The sequence below is a fragment of the Lissotriton helveticus genome, chromosome 1_2 (assembly GCF_964261635.1).
Source record: "Lissotriton helveticus chromosome 1_2, aLisHel1.1, whole genome shotgun sequence".
In the NCBI taxonomy this organism is placed as follows: domain Eukaryota; kingdom Metazoa; phylum Chordata; class Amphibia; order Caudata; family Salamandridae; genus Lissotriton; species Lissotriton helveticus.
The window spans coordinates 393857055-393877778 of record NC_136058.1 but is presented as its reverse complement, the minus strand read 5'-3'; the positions used below and the strand labels follow the sequence as shown (position 1 = coordinate 393877778).

Below are 20724 nucleotides of genomic sequence, written 5' to 3'. Positions count from 1 at the left end.
GTCTTTACAGGAGCCAATGCTTGTTTGCCATAACACCCACGTCTGTATCTTTACTGGAGCCAATGCTTGTTTCCCATAACACCCATGTCTGTGTCTTTACAGGAGCCAATGCTTGTTTCCCATAACACCAATGTCTGTGTCTTTACACGACATTGCTTGTTTCCCATAACACCCATGTCTGTGTCTTTACAGGAGCCAATGCTTGTTTCCCATAACACCCATGTGTGTGTCTTTACACAGTCAGTGCTTGTTTCCCATAACACCCATGTCTGGGTCTTTACAGGAGCCAATGCTTGTTTCCCATGATACCCATGTCTGTGTCTTTACAGGCGTCAGTGCTTGTTTCCCATAACACCCCTGTCTGGGTCTTTACAGGAGTCAATGCTTGTTTCCCATAACACCCATATCTGGGTCTTTACAGGAGCCAATGCTTGTTTCCCATAACACCCATGTCTGTGTCTTTACAGGAGCCAGTGTTTGTTTCCCATAACACTCATGTCTGTGTCTTTGCAGGAGCCAATGCTTGTTTCCCATGTCTGTCTCTTTACAGGAGCCAATGCTTGTTTCCCATAACACCCATGTCTGTGTCTTTACAGGCGCCAGTGCTTGTTTCCCATAACACCCATGTCTGTGTCTTTACAGGCGCCAATACTTGTTTCACATACCATCCATGTTTGTGTCTTTACAGGAGCCAATGCTTGTTTCCCATAACACCCAAGTCTGTGTCTTTACAGGAGCCAATGTTTGTTTCCCATAACACCCATGTCTGTGTCTTTACAGGTGCCAATGCTTGTTTCCCATAACACCCACGTCTGTATCTTTACAGGCACCAATGCTTGTTTCCCATAACACCCATGTCTGTGTCTTTACAGGAGCCAATGCTTGTTTCCCATAACACCCATGTCTGTGTCTTTACAGGAGCCAATGCTTGCTTCCCATAACACCGATTGTCTGTGTCTTTACAGGAGCCAATGTTTGTTTCCCATAACACCCATGTCTGTGTCTTTACAGGTGCCAATGCTTGTTTCCCATAACACCCATGTCTGTGTCTTTACAGGAGCCAATGCTTGCTTCCCATAACACCGATTGTCTGTGTCTTTACAGGTGCCAATGCTTTTTTCCCATAACACCCATGTCTGTGTCTTTACAGGTGCCAATGCTTGTTTCCCATAACACCCATGTCGGTGTGTTTACAGGCACCAATGCTTGTTTCCCATAACACCCATGTCTGTGTGTTTACAGGTGCCATTGCTGGTTTCCCATAACACCCATGTCTGTGTCTTTACAGGAGCCAATGCTTGTTTGCCATAACACCCACGTCTGTATCTTTACTCGAGCCAATGCTTGTTTCCCATAACACCCATGTCTGTGTCTTTACAGGAGCCAATGCTTGTTTCCCATAACACCAATGTCTGTGTCTTTACACAACATTGCTTGTTTCCCATAACACCCATGTCTGTGTCTTTACAGGAGCCAATGCTTGTTTTCCATAACACCCATGTGTGTGTCTTTACACAGTCAGTGCTTGTTTCTCATAACACCCATGTCTGGGTCTTTACAGGAGCCAATGCTTGTTTCCCATGATACCCATGTCTGTGTCTTTACAGGCGTCAGTGCTTGTTTCCCATAACACCCCTGTCTGGGTCTTTACAGGAGCCAATGCTTGTTTCCCATAACACCCATGTCTGTGTCTTTACAGGAGCCAGTGTTTGTTTCCCATAACACTCATGTCTGTGTCTTTGCAGGAGCCAATGCTTGTTTCCCATGTCTGTCTCTTTACAGGAGCCAATGCTTGTTTCCCATAACACCCATGTCTGTGTCTTTACAGGCGCCAGTGCTTGTTTCCCATAACACCCATGTCTGTGTCTTTACAGGCGCCAATACTTGTTTCACATAACACCCATGTTTGTGTCTTTACAGGAGCCAATGCTTGTTTCCCATAACACCCAAGTCTGTGTCTTTACAGGAGCCAATGCTTGTTTCCCATAACACCCATGTCTGTGTCTTTACAGGTGCCAATGCTTGTTTCCCATAACACCCACGTCTGTATCTTTACAGGCACCAATGCTTGTTTCCCATAACACCCATGTCTGTGTCTTTACAGGAGCCAATGGTTGTTTCCCATAACACCCATGTCTGTGTCTTTACAGGAGCCAATGCTTGCTTCCCATAAAACCGATTGTCTGTGTCTTTACAGGAGCCAATGTTTGTTTCCCATAACACCCATGTCTGTGTCTTTACAGGTGCCAATGCTTGCTTCCCATAACACCGATTGTCTGTATCTTTACAGGCACCAATGCTTGTTTCCCATAACACCCATGTCTGTGTCTTTACAGGAGCCAATGCTTGTTTCCATAACACCCACGTCTGTATCTTTACAGGCGCCAATGCTTGTTTCCCATAACACCCACGTCTGTGTCTTTACAGGAGCCAATGTTTGTTTCCCATAACACCCAAGTCTGTGTCTTTACAGGAGCCAATGCTTGTTTCCCATAACACCGATTGTCTGTGTCTTTACAGGAGCCAATGTTTGTTTCCCATAACACCCATGTCTGTGTCTTTACAGGTGCCAATGCTTGTTTCCCATAACACCCACGTCTGTATCTTTACAGGCACCAATGCTTGTTTCCCATAACACCCATGTCTGTGTCTTTACAGGAGCCAATGCTTGTTTCCCATAACACCGATTGTCTGTGTCTTTACAGGAGCCAATGTTTGTTTCCCATAACACCCATGTCTGTGTCTTTACAGGTGCCAATGCTTGTTTCCCATAACACCCACGTCTGTATCTTTACAGGCACCAATGCTTGTTTCCCATAACACCCATGTCTGTGTCTTTACAGGAGCCAATGCTTGCTTCCCATAACACCGATTGTCTGTGTCTTTACAGGAGCCAATGTTTGTTTCCCATAACACCCATGTCTGTGTCTTTACAGGTGCCAATGCTTGTTTCCCATAACACCCATGTCTGTGTCTTTACAGGAGCCAATGCTTGCTTCCCATAACACCGATTGTCTGTGTCTTTACAGGTGCCAATGCTTTTTTCCCATAACACCCATGTCTGTGTGTTTACAGGTGCCATTGCTTGTTTCCAATAACACCCATGTCTGTGTCTTTACAGGAGCCAATGCTTGTTTGCCATAACACCCACGTCTGTATCTTTACTGGAGCCAATGCTTGTTTCCCATAACACCCATGTCTGTGTCTTTACAGGAGCCAATGCTTGTTTCCCATAACACCAATGTCTGTGTCTTTACACGACATTGCTTGTTTCCTATAACACCCATGTCTGTGTCTTTACAGGAGCCAATGCTTGTTTTCCATAACACCCATGTGTGTGTCTTTACACAGTCAGTGCTTGTTTCTCATAACACCCATGTCTGGGTCTTTACAGGAGCCAATGCTTGTTTCCCATGATACCCATGTCTGTGTCTTTACAGGCGTCAGTGCTTGTTTCCCATAACACCCCTGTCTGGGTCTTTACAGGAGCCAATGCTTGTTTCCCATAACACCCATGTCTGTGTCTTTACAGGAGCCAGTGTTTGTTTCCCATAACACTCATGTCTGTGTCTTTGCAGGAGCCAATGCTTGTTTCCCATGTCTGTCTCTTTACAGGAGCCAATGCTTGTTTCCCATAACACCCATGTCTGTGTCTTTACAGGCGCCAGTGCTTGTTTCCCATAACACCCATGTCTGTGTCTTTACAGGCGCCAATACTTGTTTCACATAACACCCATGTTTGTGTCTTTACAGGAGCCAATGCTTGTTTCCCATAACACCCAAGTTCGTGTCTTTACAGGAGCCAATGTTTGTTTCCCATAACACCCATGTCTGTGTCTTTACAGGTGCCAATGCTTGTTTCCCATAACACCCACGTCTGTATCTTTACAGGCACCAATGCTTGTTTCCCATAACACCCATGTCTGTGTCTTTACAGGAGCCAATGCTTGTTTCCCATAACACCCATGTCTGTGTCTTTACAGGAGCCAATGCTTGCTTCCCATAAAACCGATTGTCTGTGTCTTTACAGGAGCCAATGTTTGTTTCCCATAACACCCATGTCTGTGTCTTTACAGGTGCCAATGCTTGCTTCCCATAACACCGATTGTCTGTATCTTTACAGGCACCAATGCTTGTTTCCCATAACACCCATATCTGTGTCTTTACAGGAGCCAATGCTTGTTTCCATAACACCCACGTCTGTATCTTTACAGGCGCCAATGCTTGTTTCCCATAACACCCACGTCTGTGTCTTTACAGGAGCCAATGTTTGTTTCCCATAACACCCAAGTCTGTGTCTTTACAGGAGCCAATGCTTGTTTCCCATAACACCGATTGTCTGTGTCTTTACAGGAGCCAATGTTTGTTTCCCATAACACCCATGTCTGTGTCTTTACAGGTGCCAATGCTTGTTTCCCATAACACCCACGTCTGTATCTTTACAGGCGCCAATGCTTGTTTCCCATAACACCCATGTCTGTGTCTTTACAGGAGCCAATGCTTGTTTCCCATAACACCCACGTCTGTGTGTTTACAGGAGCCAATGCTTCTTTCCCATAACACCCACGTCTGTGTCTTTTCAGGAGCCAATGCTTGTTTCCCATAACACCCATGTCTGTGTCTTTACAGGCGCCAGTGCTTGTTTCCCATAACACCCATGTCTGTGTCTTTACAGGAGCCAATGCTTGTTTCCCATAACACCCACGTCTGTGTCTTTACAGGAGCCAATGCTTGTTTCCCATAACACCCATGTCTGTGTCTTTACAGGCACCAATGCTTGTTTCCCATAACACCCACGTCTGTGTCTTTACAGGAGCCAATGCTTGTTTCCCATAACACCCACGCCTGTGTATTTGCAGGAGCCAATGCTTGTTTCCCATAACACCCATGTCTGTGTGTTTACAGGCGCCAATGCTTGTTTCCCATAACACCCATGTCTGTGTCTTTACAGGAGCCAATGCTTGTTTCCCATAACACCCACGTCTGTGTGTTTACAGGAGCCAATGCTTCTTTCCCATAACACCCACGTCTGTGTCTTTTCAGGAGCCAATGCTTGTTTCCCATAACACCCATGTCTGTGTCTTTACAGGCGCCAGTGCTTGTTTCCCATAACACCCATGTCTGTGTCTTTACAGGAGCCAATGCTTGTTTCCCATAACACCCACGTCTGTGTCTTTACAGGAGCCAATGCTTGTTTCCCATAACACCCATGTCTGTGTCTTTACAGGTACCAATGCTTGTTTCCCATAACACCCACGTCTGTGTCTTTACAGGAGCCAATGCTTGTTTCCCATAACACCCACGCCTGTGTCTTTGCAGGAGCCAATGCTTGTTTCCCATAACACCCATGTCTGTGTGTTTACAGGCGCCAATGCTTGTTTCCCATAACACCCATGTCTGTGTCTTTACAGGAGCCAATGCTTGTTTCCCATAACACCCATGTCTGTGTCTTTACAGGCGCCAGTGCTTGTTTCCAATAACAACCATGTCTGTGTCTTTACAGGCGGCAATGCTTGTTTCCCATAACACCCACGTCTGTGTGTTTACAGGCGCCAATGCTTGTTTCCCATAACACCCATGTCTGGGTCTTTACAGGCGCCAATGCTTGTTTCCCATAACACCCATGTCTGTGTCTTTACAGGCGCCAATGCTTGTTTCTCTGCTGGAGCCTGGAGGCGGTGGTTCCGTCAGCTGCCACCAAATGGCGCTCCTCGTCTGCTGATGAATCCACTGAGCTGCACAAGTGATGAAAGAGAGAAGGGTTTCCTCTTCTGGGTCAGCGGTGGCAGAGACAGCACCAGCAGCAGTGGTGACATCACTTCCTGTCTCTCATCGTGTATGCAGTCTGCTGCAGAGGAGGAAGAAACCATTGTTCATCTGTGCAGCGACCTTCATCTTCAGACCCTCACAGACCACAGATTTGGCCCTGTCCCTCGGAACCCAGATCTGCCCCTGCCCCCCCCTCAGACCCCAGATCTGCCCCCCCTTCGGACCCCAGATCTGCCCCAGCCCTGCCCCTCAGACCCCAGATCTGCCCCCCACAGCCCCCCCCGGAGGGGGAGAGAGCCTAGAGACGTCTACAGGTCTCTGCTCAGGTAGGAGATTGTCAGCACCTTCTGCTGTGTTTGTAGAAATAGACTGAATAATCCTGGAGTGAATCTCTGCAGGATCCGGGCTGAGCTGGGCCCTAATATCCGGGGCCCCTGGGGCTGAGCTGGGCCCTTCTATCCTGGGCCCCTGGGGCTGAGCTGGGCTCTTCTATCCGGGGGCCCCTGGGGCTGAGCTGGGCTCTTCTATCCGATGGCCCTGGGGCTGAACTGGGCTCTTCTATCCAGGGCCCCTGGAGCTGAGCTGAGCTCTTCTATCCGGGGGGCCCCTGGGGCTGAGCTGGGCTCTTCTATCCGGGGGCCCTGGGGCTGAGCTGGGATCTTCTGTCCGGGGGGCCCTGGGGCTGAGCTGGGCTCTTCTATCCAGGGCCCCTGGGGCTGAACTGGGCTCTTCTATCCGGGGCCACTGGGGCTGAGCTGGGCTCTTCTATCCGGGGGCCTCTGGAGCTGAGCTGGGCTCTTCTATCCGGGGCCCCTGGGGCTGAGCTGGGCTCTTCTATCCAGGGCCCCTGGGGAACCGGGCTCTTCTATCCGGGTCCCCTGGGGCTGAGCTGGGCTCTTCTATCCGGGGGCCCCTGGGGCTGAGCTGGGCTCTTCTATCCGGGGCCCTTGCACTGAGCTGGCTCTTTTATGCGGGGGCCCTGGGGCTGAGCTGGGCTCTTCTATCTGGGGCCCCTGGGGCTGAGCTGGGCTCTTCTATCCGGGGCCCCTGGGGCTGAGCTGGGCTCTTCTATCTGGGGTCCCTGGGGCTGAGCTGGGCTCTTCTATCCTGGGCCCCTAGGGCTGAGCTGGGCTCTTCTATCCGGGGGCCCCTGGGGCTGAGCTGGGCTCTTCTATCCGGGGGACTCTGGGGCTGAGCTGGGTTCTTCTATCCAGGGCCCCTGGGGCTGAGCTGGGTGCTTCTATCCGGGAGCCCCTGGGGCTGAGCTGGGCTCTTCTATCCGGGGCCCCCTGGGGGCTGAGCTGGGTTCTTCTATCCGGGGGGCCACTGCACTGCATCTTGGGGCACTATGAGTCTGTGCGCTGCAACTCATCTTACTTCACTGTGAGGAATCTATGCACTGGAGCTGCCCGTGAAGTGAAGGTGGTGGGGCGACGAGGGAGTCAACAGCCGACGACGAGGGAAAATTAAATTTAAAAAAAAGAAAACCGCTTACCTTGCGCTTGCTTATTTTTAATGGGTTTCCTTTTTGAATCTCTGGTACCTTTCAAATGCCTTTGTGCTAAATCGACATTGTACCCTTGCACGGAAGGATGAACCTGACACTATCAGTGTGGGAATGGATGGATCAGCCTTCTGTAGTGCGAGCAACAAGGCGTGAATATCTGCGAGCTGTGCAGTGCGGTCACCAAAGATTTTAATGTGAGTCTATAGTGGTTTGAATTTGGCGTTTTCACAATTTCCCTGTATGCAAGCACATGTCACGGAGTATTTCTTTGTCATAACAACCACAGGACGTGCAGAGCCATCCGTATAGAAGACTCTCTTATAGTCCTCAGTGGGTAGGATATTAGGACTTTGTGGTATATTTTGTGTATAGTGGAGAAATTCTTGAATGGCGAGAGTCAGAACATACTCAAATGTTGGATGTATGATGGTTCGAGGCGTACCGTCACAACGCGTTCCTTTACAACGCGTCCCTTACAACGCAAGTCGTTACAACGACTTGCGTTGGGGGGCGTGGATTTAGAATAGTATAATTTACTATTCTAACACCAGCCCCCGTGGACACTAGGGAAGGTGTTGGAATAGTAAATATACTATTCTTAATCCTGTAGCACCCTCCAGCGCAAGTCGTGGTTACGACTTGCGTTGTAACGGACGCGTTCTAAAAGCCAGGCGGAGTAAAATCCGCATGGTAAAGGATGTTTCCCCAAATGTTACATCAACTCCACTTAAAGATGCAGGCCATTGCGTCATCATCTGTTGTGGCCAGTATTATTACTATACGCTCCGCCCTGGTTCAGTGTCGTTCCGCGTTATAATCTGTTGCTGCCAGTATTGTCACTATACACTCCGCCCTAGTCAGATGTCATTCCGCGTCATCCTCTGCTGTGGCCAGTATTGTCACTATACACTCCGCCCTGGTCAGGTGTCGTTCCGCGTCATCTGTTGTGGCCAGTATTGTCACTATACACTCCGCCCTGGTCAGGTGTCGTTCCGCGTCATCATCTGTTGTAGTCAGTATTGTCACTATACACTCCGCCCTGATCAGGTGTCGTTCCGCTTCATCCTCTGTTGTGGCCAGTATTGTCACTATACACTCCCCCCTGGTCAGGTGTCGTTCCACGCCATCATTGCTGATATGATTCTTCATGTTCAGTTGCTTGTCTAGGGGTGAGTCCGAGAGATTTGGCTGAGTCAACAATGAGGGGGGAGCAGTTGAAGGCAGTGAGGTGCTTCATCCAAAGGTCTAACTTGGGGATGTGATTCGGGGAAAAAATTAGAAGAAAATCTGTTTTGGAGGTGTTGAGCAGGAGGTGGTTCTCAGCTAACCAGTTTTGAATAGTTGTTAGATTAGAGTGGAGTGATATGAGGTTATCTGCGGAGGAGATTTTCAGATAGAATTGGGTGTCATCTGCATACATATGGATCAGAATGTCCATGGATTTTAGTGCATTAGCTAAAGGTTCCAAGAACAAGTTGAAGAGTATGGGAGATAAAGTGGACCCTTGGGGGACCCCCATGGATACTGGTGATGTGGAAACAAAACTGCTTCTCAGGGCAACAAAGATGTTGACACAGAAATCTGGAATATCAAAAGACATTTTATTAAACTCACATGAGTTGAGGCTACGTCACACAGAAGCCCTAGCAACTGAATGAGGGAGTCTGAGGAATTCAGAAAGCTGAGGCTTTATATACGTTTCAGAGTTACATAGAAAACATAAATGCAAGGGGCAGTCCTGGCTCATGTGAGCAAACAAAACTACCTAATATGGACATAAAAGTTCTCTTTGTTCAACCAAGTGGGAGGAGCTAACAGTTTTCAGAACGTAGTAAACACATTCCTATATGAAACTAATCAGTAACAGCTGCAGACCCTACCGGGCATTTCTGAGCATGCGTTAAAGTGGAGGAGGCTAAATATATCCTGTTACTGGGCAGACTTCAGGCACAGCTAACAGAAAGGTAGGACAAAGCACATGGTGAGCACATGGCAGCACATGGCAGACAAGATAGCTGCCAGAAACAGAAAATGGCTTCTATAAAGCGGATAAGATAACTTCTAAATACAAGATGGCTTCTGCTAACGCTAATCCATTGCTGCCAATTTACAACAGTGATGGCTGGGAGAGAGAGTGGTTCGCCTTAACTCTTTGGGATCTGTGGTGGAGGAAGGACGAGAATAATTGCAGCACTGATCCAGAAAGGCCCATCCTGTGCTCCAGAATGGATAGAAGGTTGTCGTGATTAACAGTGTCAAACGCAGTGGAAAGTTCAAGAAGGATAAGGAGGCAAGCTTCATTTTGGTCAAACGTTTTTAAAATGTCATCCAAACTTGAATGAGAGCTGATTCGGTGCTGTGCCCACTCCAAAAATTGATGTTGGTCCCGGATATGGAAATACTCGATGTGAGCACAGAGTTGAGATTGAACGCATAATTCTAGGAGTTTGGATAGAGTGGGGATGTTAGAAATAGGACGGAAGTTGCTAAGGTCAGACCTATCTGCGGTAGACTTTTTTATAATAGGTGTTACCTGAGCAGGATCGTGCCTTGTGAGAGGGACGCTTTGACAATCTTCGTCCAGATGGGAGTGACGACATCCTTGATTTCTTTGAAGATGGAAGGTGATAACAGGTCGCTAAAACGGTTATATAATCTGATACTCTGAAGAATCTTGTTAATGTCGTGTTCACTGATGGGAGTGAAGGCACCCCATGAGGCATTGTTCTTGGTGCTCAGGCTAATCAGTTAGATCTTCTCTAATAGGGCCAGCGGGGTGCCGATGCAGCGGCTAGCAATAGAGCCTTCCTCAAGTGCAGATCAATATTGATGAGTCTAGATTTCTCCATAAAGAAAGCAGCCAGGTCATCGCATGAAGGTGGGCTGACTCCAGAGTCCGAGCGGTTTGGTGCTTCCACCGATTGTTTTTTAACCAACTCAAAAAGTTTCTTGGGGCGATTAGCGGCTTGATTAAGTTGGGATCTGAAGTAGTCGGCCTTAGCGATCTTGATTCGTTTGTTATAGGGGCTCCTAACCGATCTACGGGTAATTTGCTGGTCTGAGGATGGTTTGTATCTCCAGGATCATTCGCTTGCCCCAAGGTTGCAGCATTCCGAGTTTAAGTTGCCGTTGAACCGCGGTTTGGATATTTTTGTTGGAGTGGAGCAATGGAATCCATGATGCTAGAGATAGTAGAGTTGTAGAAGTCAGTGAGTGGATGTACCTCAGACATGTCAACTTGAGAAGGTAGGACAGATATACAGAGGGTTGCTAGATCAACCGTTTTGATGTCTCTGAGGTCCCGTTTCCAAATCTTCGATTTCGTTGGTTGAGCCTTCCTCGGGACACCTCCATGTTGATATAAAAGAAGATGCTGTGATGGTCGGACCAATCACACGGGGTGATGGTATCCATTGTGATGGTGTGTCCTTTGTTGATGATGAGGTCCAGAAATTCTCCTTTTTTATGGGTTGGCCAGTCACAGTCTTGAATCATCTCGTGATCACTGGAGAAGGATTTGAGGCATGTTACAGCTTGCTCAGTGAGGTTGGACAAGTGGAGGTTGAAGTCACCGAGGAAGATTTGGGACATAACGGAATCAACATTGCCAGAGATGATTTATATTAATTGTTCGATGAAGGGGAGGTTGTCCCCAGAGGGGTGATACAATCTGTGTAGTTTGCAAACCGGAAAGTTGTGACTAGAGATGTTGAGACAAAGGTATTCACATGACGATGGCGTAGAGGACTCCAAGTGGGAGACCGCGAGTGTGCTCCGATGTAGACACACTAGACCACCGCCTGGCTTCATAGCTCCGTCTAGACGGAATATGTCATGGGTAGTATGCACTAAGAGGTCTAGGATGGGGGCGGGAGCGGGATTGAGCCAAGTTTCCGTTAGGATGATGATGTCTATCTCATTGTGTTGGATGAGGTCGAATATGTCAGAGGCGAGTAGTACGCATTTAAGTTGTATTGGTGTATGGGGAGAGGAGTCTGTGTGATATTTACTCTAATAAGGTTGTTGTTATTTATGCCTCTAAGGATGTGAGGGGGTTCGTGTGAGTAGCTTTAATTTGCCCTGTAGTAATCCTATTGCTGTCTAAGATACGCAAGTGAGAATTGAGTAAGTCATCAATATTGTTAGATGCGAGATAGGCCTTCGATCTTCTGGGGCGGGAGGGTACGTTAGGTAGGGATATGGTTTAAGAGATAGAAAGGGAGGGGCTGACCTCCACGAGTTCTATCAATAGCAGGGGCTCAGGGAAAATTTGAAAGAAAGAGGCGGGAGCTGATCAAGGGGAGATGTTCAATTGAAAGCGCTTTCAAATCAGGAAGTTAAAACTGTGGTAAGGTGCATCTGGAGGGATATATTGTCCAGGCGTGCCACCAGGTCTGAGGGCTGGGTGAGGGTAAGAGGTTGTGTGGGGAGATCTGGCGGAGAGGAGGGGTCTCGATGTGTGCCTGAGAGGTCTAAGGCGGTGTTTTGAGGCACCCTAGGGGGGAGTTGGTCATTGAAGACTTGCGGTGTTCAAGGATGCATTGATAGTGAGGTTGGTAAAAGTAGGAGAGTGGGAGGGCCATTGCCCGGCGAGTCAGGGCCAGTCAAGTAAGGGTTCAGTGAGTTTGGCTGATCGTGGTCCGTGGATGGCAATTGCCAAGACTGTGGAGGTGGCGTAGAAAGAGGGATGGGTGAAGGGGGACCGTTCATTGAGAGCAATGGCGGTAGGCTGAGAGGGAACCTCACCGCTCGAGAATCAGCCTGTATTGGGCTGGAGAAAGGCGAGAGGAGCGAACGAGTAGGCCCGCCCACCATCTGAGTCGGAGGTCTAGTGTATTGGGTCAGTCTGACAGGGGACTGAGAGGCTCTGGGATCATCTAAGGGGGGGAGAGACTTAGGGAGAGAGTTGATCCTCCCAGCTGTGGAGGGGAGGACTGGTTAAGTCCAGAGTAGTGGTAGAGTGTGGGTGGGGGTCAGTGGATTTAGCCAAGACCACTTTCTTGAGTGTAGGGAAGATGTTGGCCATCATGGCTGGATTGGCATTAAAAGCTTGGAAATGGATGATTCCATTATTGTAGAGGGTGATAGTGGTTTTAGCTTTTAAGGTGACGTCTTTAAATAGAAACCATGAGGAGTTTTCCTAGAGCCTGATATTCGAAGCATGGAATAGATCACATTCCACCAGCATGCTCGTTTTCTGGCATAGAAGATGAGGTCATTAACTATATTACCCTTGTTTCTGCAGAGGTAGACATCTGAGATTAATGTATCAGGTCTGCCTTTGAGTATGCGATGTTTGTGTTTTTGGGCTGAATTTTGGAGAAGTTAGGAGGGTAGTTAATAATGAAGGCATTTTATCCTGAGGGGTCGGGACTTATCTCCATACTGATAGTATGCCCTAGCGAAGAAGGGGCCCCCAATAATGAGTATTTGGAGGTGAGGGTAATTTTATTTGAAAGATAAAGCTTAAATAGGCAGATAGTAGTCCTAGTGGGTAGGGAGAATAGGTTGGGAACGGATAATTACGGACCAATATTTTAGACTTCTGAGTGGAATACACATCCAGCCTCCTGTAGCTTGCTTCATCCAATTTGCCTCCACTTTAGAGCAGAAAGCCCTGCAGAGGTGAACCAAAAATATTCTATTTTCTTGTTGGCGACTGCTCAAAATTGCAAAAAAAGCTCCCTTGCTGATCGGAGACAGGTTGAAAGGTAAATGTAACAAAGGTCTGGTTGAGCTTACTGTAGAATCCTGCATGTTGCACTAGGGTGACATCGGAAGAGGGTGTGGCTCAACTTCAAAGAGTTGCTCAGATCAGGAATTCCAGTGATTAGTATCTGAAGAACCCATCTGACCACTGAGCAGTGGCACCCTTTTATATCTGTTTATGATATATCTGCCCAGTGAACTAGTGCCACATCGCAACTAATGCCTGTCACAATAGAGTCAGTAAGACCCACAGTCTAGTGGAGTAGAAAGCTTGTTGGCTTAAACAATGTGTGAATCTGTACCTATAATATACAGAGACAGCCTCTGCACCTGAAATTACATTGTTTGCATCAGATTCTTCTCGTGCCTGGCCTGTGTAATTGCATTGTTTGTATTAACCCTAGTGCCTGGCCTGTGTTATTACATTGTTTGCGTCAGATTCTCCGAGTCACTGGCCTGTGTTATTGCATTGTTTTTATCAGATTCTCTTGGTGCCTGGCCCGTGTTATTACATTGTTTGTATTAACCCTCGTGCCTGGCCTGTGTTATTTTATTGTTTGCATCAGATTCTCCTTGTGCCTGGCCTGTGTTATTGCATTGTTTGCGTCAGATTCTCCGAGTCCCTGGCCTGTGTTATTGCATTGTTTGCGTCAGATTCTCCGAGTCCCTGGCCTGTGTTATTGCATTGTTTGCCTCAGATTCTCCTCGTACCTGGCCCGTGTTATTGCGTTGTTTGCTTAAGATTCTCCTTGTGCCTGGCCTGTGTTATTGCATTGTTTGCATCAGATTCTCCTTGTGCCTGGCCTGTGTTATTGCATTGTTTGCGTCAGATTCTCCGAGTTCCTGGCCTGTGTTATTACATTGTTTGCCTCAGATTCTCCTCGTCCCCGGCCTGTGTTATTACATTGTTTGTATTAACCCTCGTGCCTGGCCTGTGTTATTTTATTGTTTGCATCAGATTCTCCTTGTGCCTGGCCTGTGTTATTGCATTGTTTGCGTCAGATTCTCCGAGTCCCTGGCCTGTGTTATTGCATTGTTTACATCAGATTCTCCTTGTGCCTGGCCTGTGTTATTGCATTGTTTGCGTCAGATTCTCCGAGTCCTTGGCCTGTGTTATTACAGTGTTTGCATCAGAGTCTCCTCGTGCCGGGCCCGTGTTATTACATTGTTTGTATTAACCCTCGTGCGTGGCCTGTGTTATTTTATTGTTTGCATCAGATTCTCCTTGTGCCTGGCCTGTGTTATTGCATTGTTTGCGTCAGATTCTCCGTGTCCCTGGCCTGTGTTATTGCATTGTTTGCCTCAGATTCTCCTCGTACCTGGCCCGTGTTATTGCGTTGTTTGCTTAAGATTCTCCTTGTGCCTGGCCTGTGTTATTGCATTGTTTGCGTCAGATTCTCCGAGTCCCTGGCCTGTGTTATTGCATTGTTTGCATCAGATTCTCCTTGTGCCTGGCCTGTGTTATTGCATTGTTTGCGTCAGATTCTCCGAGTCCCTGGCCTGTGTTATTACATTGTTTGCCTCAGATTCTCCTCGTCCCCGGCCTGTGTTATTGCATTGTTTGCCTCAGATTCTCCTCGTGCCTGGCTTGTGTTATTGCATTGTTTGCATCAGATTCTCCTAGTGCCTGGCCTGTGTTATTGCATTGTTTGCATTAGATTCTCCTAGTGCCTGGCCTGTGTTATTGCATTGCTTGCGTCAGATTCTCCGAGTCCCTGGCCTGTGTTATTGCATTGTTTGCATCAGATTCTCCTAGTGCCTGGCCTGTGTTATTGCATTGTTTGCATTAGATTCTCCTAGTGCCTGGCCTGTGTTATTGCATTGTTTGCATCAGATTCTCCATGTCCCTGGCCTGTGTTATTGCATTGTTTGCCTCAGATTCTCCTCGTACCTGCCCCGTGTTATTTCGTTGTTTGCTTAAGATTCTCCTTGTGCCTGGCCTGTGTTATTGCATTGTTTGCGTCAGATTCACCGAGTCCCTGGCCTGTGTTATTGCATTGTTTGCATCAGATTCTCCTTGTGCCTGGCCTGTGTTATTGCATTGTTTGCGTCAGATTCTCCGAGTCCCTGGCCTGTGTTATTGCATTGTTTGCGTCAGATTCTCCGAGTCCCTGGCCTGTGTTATTGCATTGTTTGCATCAGATTCTCCGAGTGCCTGGCCTGTGTTATTGCATTGTTTGCGTCAGATTCTCTGAGTCCCTGGCCTGTGTTATTGCATTGTTTGCGTCAGATTCTCCGAGTGCCTGGCCTGTGTTATTGCATTGTTTGCATCAGATTCTCCTTGTGCCTGGCCTGTGTTATTGCATTGTTTGCGTCAGATTCTCCGAGTCCCTGGCCTGTGTTATTGCATTGTTTGCCTCAGATTCTCCTCGTACCTGGCCCGAGTTATTGCGTTGTTTGCTTAAGATTCTCCTTGTGCCTGGCCTGTGTTATTGCATTGTTTGCGTCAGATTCTCCGAGTCCCTGGCCAGTTTTATTGCATTGTTTGCATCGGATTCTCCTCATACCTGGCCCGTGTTATTGCGTTGTTTGCGTCAGATTCTCCGAGTCCCTGGCCTGTGTTATTGCATTGTTTGCATCAGATTCTCCTTGTGCCTGGCCCGTGTTATTGCATTGTTTGCGTCAGATTCTCCGAGTCCCTGGCCTGTGTTATTGAATTGTTTGCATCAGATTCTCCTTGTGCCTGGCCTGTGTTATTGCGTTGTTTGCGTCAGATTCTCCGAGTCCCTGGCCTGTGTTATTGCACTGTTTACATCAGATTCTCCTTGTGCCTGGCCTGTGTTATTGCATTGTTTGCGTCAGATTCTCCGAGTCCCTGGCCTGTGTTATTGCATTGTTTGCCTCAGATTCTCCTCGTACCTGGCCCGTGTTATTGCGTTGTTTGCGTCAGATTCTCCGAGTCCCTGGCCTGTGTTATTGCATTGTTTGCTTCAGATTCTCCTCGTGCCTCGCTTGTGTTATTGCATTGTTTGCTTCAGATTCACCTTGTGCCTGGCCTGTGTTATTGCTTTGTTTGCCTCAGATTCTCCTCGTGCCTTGCCTGTGTTACTGCATTGTTTGCTTCAGATTCTCCCAAAGCCTGGTCTGTGTTATTGCTCTGTTTGCCTCAGATTCTCCTCGTGCCTGGCCTGTGTTACTGCATTGTTTGCATCAGAATCTCCTCGTGCCTGGCCTGTGTTATTGCATTGTTTGCATTACATTTTCCTAGTGCCTGGACTGTGTTATTGCATTGTTTGCATCAGATTCTCTAATTTAATTTCTAATTTAAAACATTTATAAAGCGCAGCGTGCACCGTACGGTTTCTTGGCGCTAGTATGGGAGTCGGCAACAGAGGCAAAGTCAACCAGTCGAGAAAAAAAGGAAGATTACACGGGGAAGGCCTGTTTGAAAAGAAACGTTTTAAGATCTTTCCGAAAAGAGAGATAGTGGGTGGCAAAGCGAAGGTGATCAGGAAGGGAGTTCCAAAATGTAGGGGCTAAGGTAGAAAAATTGGTTCCGCCCCATTTTTTCCGTTTGAAACGTGGGATTTGGAGGAGAGATTTGGAGGAAGAGCGGAGCTCTCTGGTGGGAACATATTCTTTTATTAGCAAGGAAATAAAGGCAGGGGCAGTGCCTTGGCGGGCCTGGAAGACCATGCAGCCGGTCTTAAAGAGGGAGCGTTCCTTGACGGGAAGCCAATGAAGCTCCCTAAGGAGCGGTGTAGAGTGATGATATCGCGGGAGACCAAAAACCAGCCGGGCCGCCTGGTTCTGGACCATCTGAAGCCTCCGCATGCTGTATGCCGGAATGCCGTTGTAAAGGGCATTGGCATAATCCAGCCGCGATATCACCAGTGCGGCCATGATCTGCTTGAGTGCCTGAGGGGAAAAAAAACGGGAGACAGTGCAGATGGTGCGGAGAGTGAGGAAGCAGGAGGAAACTACAGAGCTGATTTGTGAATGAAGGGTGAGCTGGTTGTTCACTTTAACACCCAGTGTTTTGACCGAAGTTGAGGGAGTGGGGGGGGGGGGACCAAGAGTGGGGGGCCAAAAGAGAGAATTCCAGGGACTGGAAGAACCACCGGTGAGAACCAGCTCGGTTTTATCCGGGTTCAATTTGAGATGGTTGTGGTTCATCCAATCCCTGATAAATGTCATAGAAGACTGGAAGTTAGAAACAGAGAGGGAAGAAGAGGACAGATCAAAGATGAGCTGGAGGTCATCGGCGTAATTGTACACGGTGACCTCCAGCTGCTGAAGAGCAAAAATAAGAGGAGAGATGTACAGATTGAAGAGTAGAGGGGAAAGAGAGGAACCCTGGGGAACACCACAGGTGATAGGGAGTGAAGTGGTCGTGAGGTCTCCTAGCCGAACCGCCTGGGTGCGGTCCCTCAGGAAGGAGGACAGCCAGATCAGGGCTGAACCCTCAATTCCAGCCGCCTTGACACGGGACAATAGGATGGTGTGGTCAACCGTGTCAAAGGCGGCAGAGAGATCGAGGAGTACCAGCACCTGATGTTTGTTATTATCCATACCCTTCCTGAGGTTGTCCAGGACCGCAACCACAACTGATTCTGTCGAGTGCCTGGGGCGAAAGCCAGCCTGGCGGGGGGCCAATCCCCCATTAGCCTCTACGTGGGTGCTGAAAGCTGCGGTGACATGGCGTTCCAGCACCTTGCCCAAATAGGGCAGCAGGGAAATGGGGCGATAATTGGCTGAGATGGACGGGTCGGCGCCAGGCTTTTTTAAGATGGGCACTATGGTGGCTGATTTGAGCGCAGGGGTCACTACTCCCTGCGCAAGGGAGTGGTTGAGAAAAGTAATAGGGGGCTCAGGGCAAGAAGAATAAATTTGTTGCAGGATTCGTGCCGGACAGATGTCTGCGGGAGAGCCCGACTTTACTTTAGGGAGCATCTCCCGGAATCCTGCCTCAGTGAGGGGGGGAATAGAGGTGAGAAGACATTGGACAATAGGAGGGGAGGGATCCACAAATGCGGGCGAAGGAGGGGGGATGTTGGCTTTGATGGTATCGATCTTCTCTAAGAAGTAAGCATTGAGTTGATCACATAGTGACTGAGATGGGGGGTTCTGGGGTGAAGCTCTGTCGGAATAAGCCAGGTCATTGACTATGCCGAATATTTCCTTAGGTTTGTTCTCGGCTGACATTATTTTGGTGGAGAAGTAAGAAATTTTTGCGGAGAGAATTGCGGTTTTATATTCGGCCAGAGCAGTGAGGTAGAGAGCTTTTAATGAGGGGTGATAACTTCTTCTCCACTGCCTCTCTGCCTGTCGGGTGGCTAGTTTTAACTTTTTTAGGTGGTCGTTAAACCACCTGTTGGAATCCTTAGGTCGACGGATGGAGATGCGACGCAGGGGAGCCACTGAGTCACAACCTCCAGTCAGCCAGGTATTAATGGCATTGGCTTGGGAGTCGGATGAGAGATCAGAGAGGATGGGAGTGGAGTTTCGAAGTAGAGAAAACAAAGAGGGGAGATCGACTCTGTTCCAATTCCGCGCCCAGGTGTTTTTGGCGTGTGGGGCTTTGGATACAGGTTTGGACGAGATGGAAAAAGCAATATGGGCATGGTCAGACCAGGGACAGGGAGATATTGTCACCGAGGAGACTGGAAGATTAAGGGACCAAACCTGGTCCAGTATGTGACCGTGCGAATGAGTGGGGATGGTAATGTGCGGGACCAAGTTCAGAGAAGAAAGAGATTCAGTGAACTGTTTCGAAGCAGTGCACTCCGAGGGATCCGAGGGCCAGTAATTAAAATCCCCTAACACCAAAACTGAGGCGTAGTTGATCACCAAATTCGCCAGTAGGTCTTGAAATGCCGGTAAGAACAGAGACGAAGACTGGGGTGGACGATACATTAGGAGTAAGGTGATAGGGGGAGAGAAGGAGAGGGAGCGGGCTACAAGAAATTCAGTGGGGGGGATAGGGGGAAAGGGAAGGGTTTCAATTCGGATCGGGCGATTAGTGCCACACCACCACCAACCCTGCCCGCCGAGCGATCTGCGCGCAAGGCGACGTAGGAAGGGGGGAGGGTAGCCAAGAGGACAGGGAGGGAAGAATCACAGAACCAGGTTTCGGTCAAGAGCAGTAAGTCAGGCTTCTCGGTGTCAAGCAAGACAAACAGCTCGTGATGGTGCTTGACCGCTGACCTGGTATTGAGTAGGAAAACAGATAGCGACGGAGCCGGGGAAGGGGGGTCAGGTAGGGGAGAGGTCAACGGGGAGGGCATCAGTGTAGAGGTAGGAGAGGGGGCAAGCCTTAATGAGGCGATGCGCCTGCGAACGGTTTCTGAAAGAGGCCAGTGGCCTTGGAGGCTAGTAAGGTCCTCAAGGGAGTATGATGTAAATTTGGCATGAGGTCGTGCCCCTAGCCCCATCCGGCCGCGGACGGGCGCAGACGGGCTTGCCTTAGGCGCGCCCGCTGCGCACGTCCGCTGCGCGTTCTGGGGTTGCACATTTTTGTAGGCGAACTTTAGGGCGGGAGGGGGGCGTGGCCTGAAGGTGGGCGTGGCCAGCCGTCGAGTGAACGCGAGAGAGGGGGTCACGTGAGCGTTCAATCCACTACACGGCGCCCTGGGGATACAGATAGCAGCAGTAGTGAGGGTAAGTTTTAAAACACAAGTAAATAGTGACACAATCTTAAAAAAACACACTCCCGGCTGTTTTGCCTCAGGAGACTCCAATTATCCGAGCGCTAGCACCTCAGCGCTTAAATAGGGCGGGAGGGGGGCGTGGCCTGAAGGTGGGCGTGGCCAGCCGTCGAGTGAACGCGAGAGAGGGGGTCACGTGAGCGTTCAATCCGCTACACGGCGCCCTGGGGATACAGATAGCAGCAGTAGTGAGGGTAAGTTTTAAAACACAAGTAAATAGTGACACAATCTTAAAAAAACACACTCCCGGCTGTTTTGCCTCAGGAGACTCCAATTATCCGAGCGCTAGCACCTCAGCGCTTAAATAGGGCGGGAGGGGGGCGTGGCCTGAAGGTGGGCGTGGCCAGCCGTCGAGTGAACGCGAGAGAGGGGGTCACGTGAGCGTTCAATCCGCTACACGGCGCCCTGGGGATTCTCCTCGTGCCTGGCCTGTGTTATTGCATTGTTTGCATTAGATTCTCCTCGTGCCTGGCCTGTGTTATTGCATTGTTTATGTGAGATTCTCCTAGTGCCCGGCCTGTGTTATTGCATTGTTTGCGTCAGATTCTCCCAATGCCTGACCTGTGATATTGCATTGTTTGCATCAGATTCTCCTCGTGCCTCGCCAGTGTTATTGCATTGTTTGCGTCACGTTTTTCTAGTACCTGGTCTGTGTTATTGCATTGTGTGCGCTGCTCTTGGTATGTTAATATTCTAATAGTTGGAGCTTTTCTAACAAACATGGTACCTTTTATCCGAAACAAGTGCATCTGACTGCAATGACACTGCACTCTTCCTGCAGGAGCAATCTTTTTCCTATTTATGAAGCAACAGACAGCACAACATGTCTGCCAGAGATGTCATAGGGTCAGAAACAGTACATAGGTAAGTAGGTATGATGCAAAACAAACTGTTGAGTAAGATTTTAGACGAAGAAGCTGCTGTGATATACGCCAAAACATCCAATTGGAAACAACAACAGTAGGACAATGGTACATGGAATGATAATGGTAGATTTATTTACACTTCTATGCGGTGCGTGTCACTTAATGTTCTCTTCTTCCACTCTCATGAGATGGTTTTACAAGGGAACTCTGATCTCACTGAGTGTGG

The 20724-nt window shown here is 48.6% G+C and overlaps 1 protein-coding gene across 1 annotated transcript in view; it reads left to right on the top strand.

Moving 5' to 3' along the window:
- Nucleotides 1-5856: 5856 nt before the first annotated feature.
- LOC144806304 (uncharacterized) overlaps nt 5857-20724 on the top strand; it is a 51555-nt gene continuing 36687 nt past the window's right edge. Inside the window, exon 1 of the mRNA XM_078672698.1 lies at nt 5857-6095. The gene's annotated coding sequence lies outside the window, so the exon portion shown is untranslated. The remainder of the gene's footprint in view (nt 6096-20724) is intronic.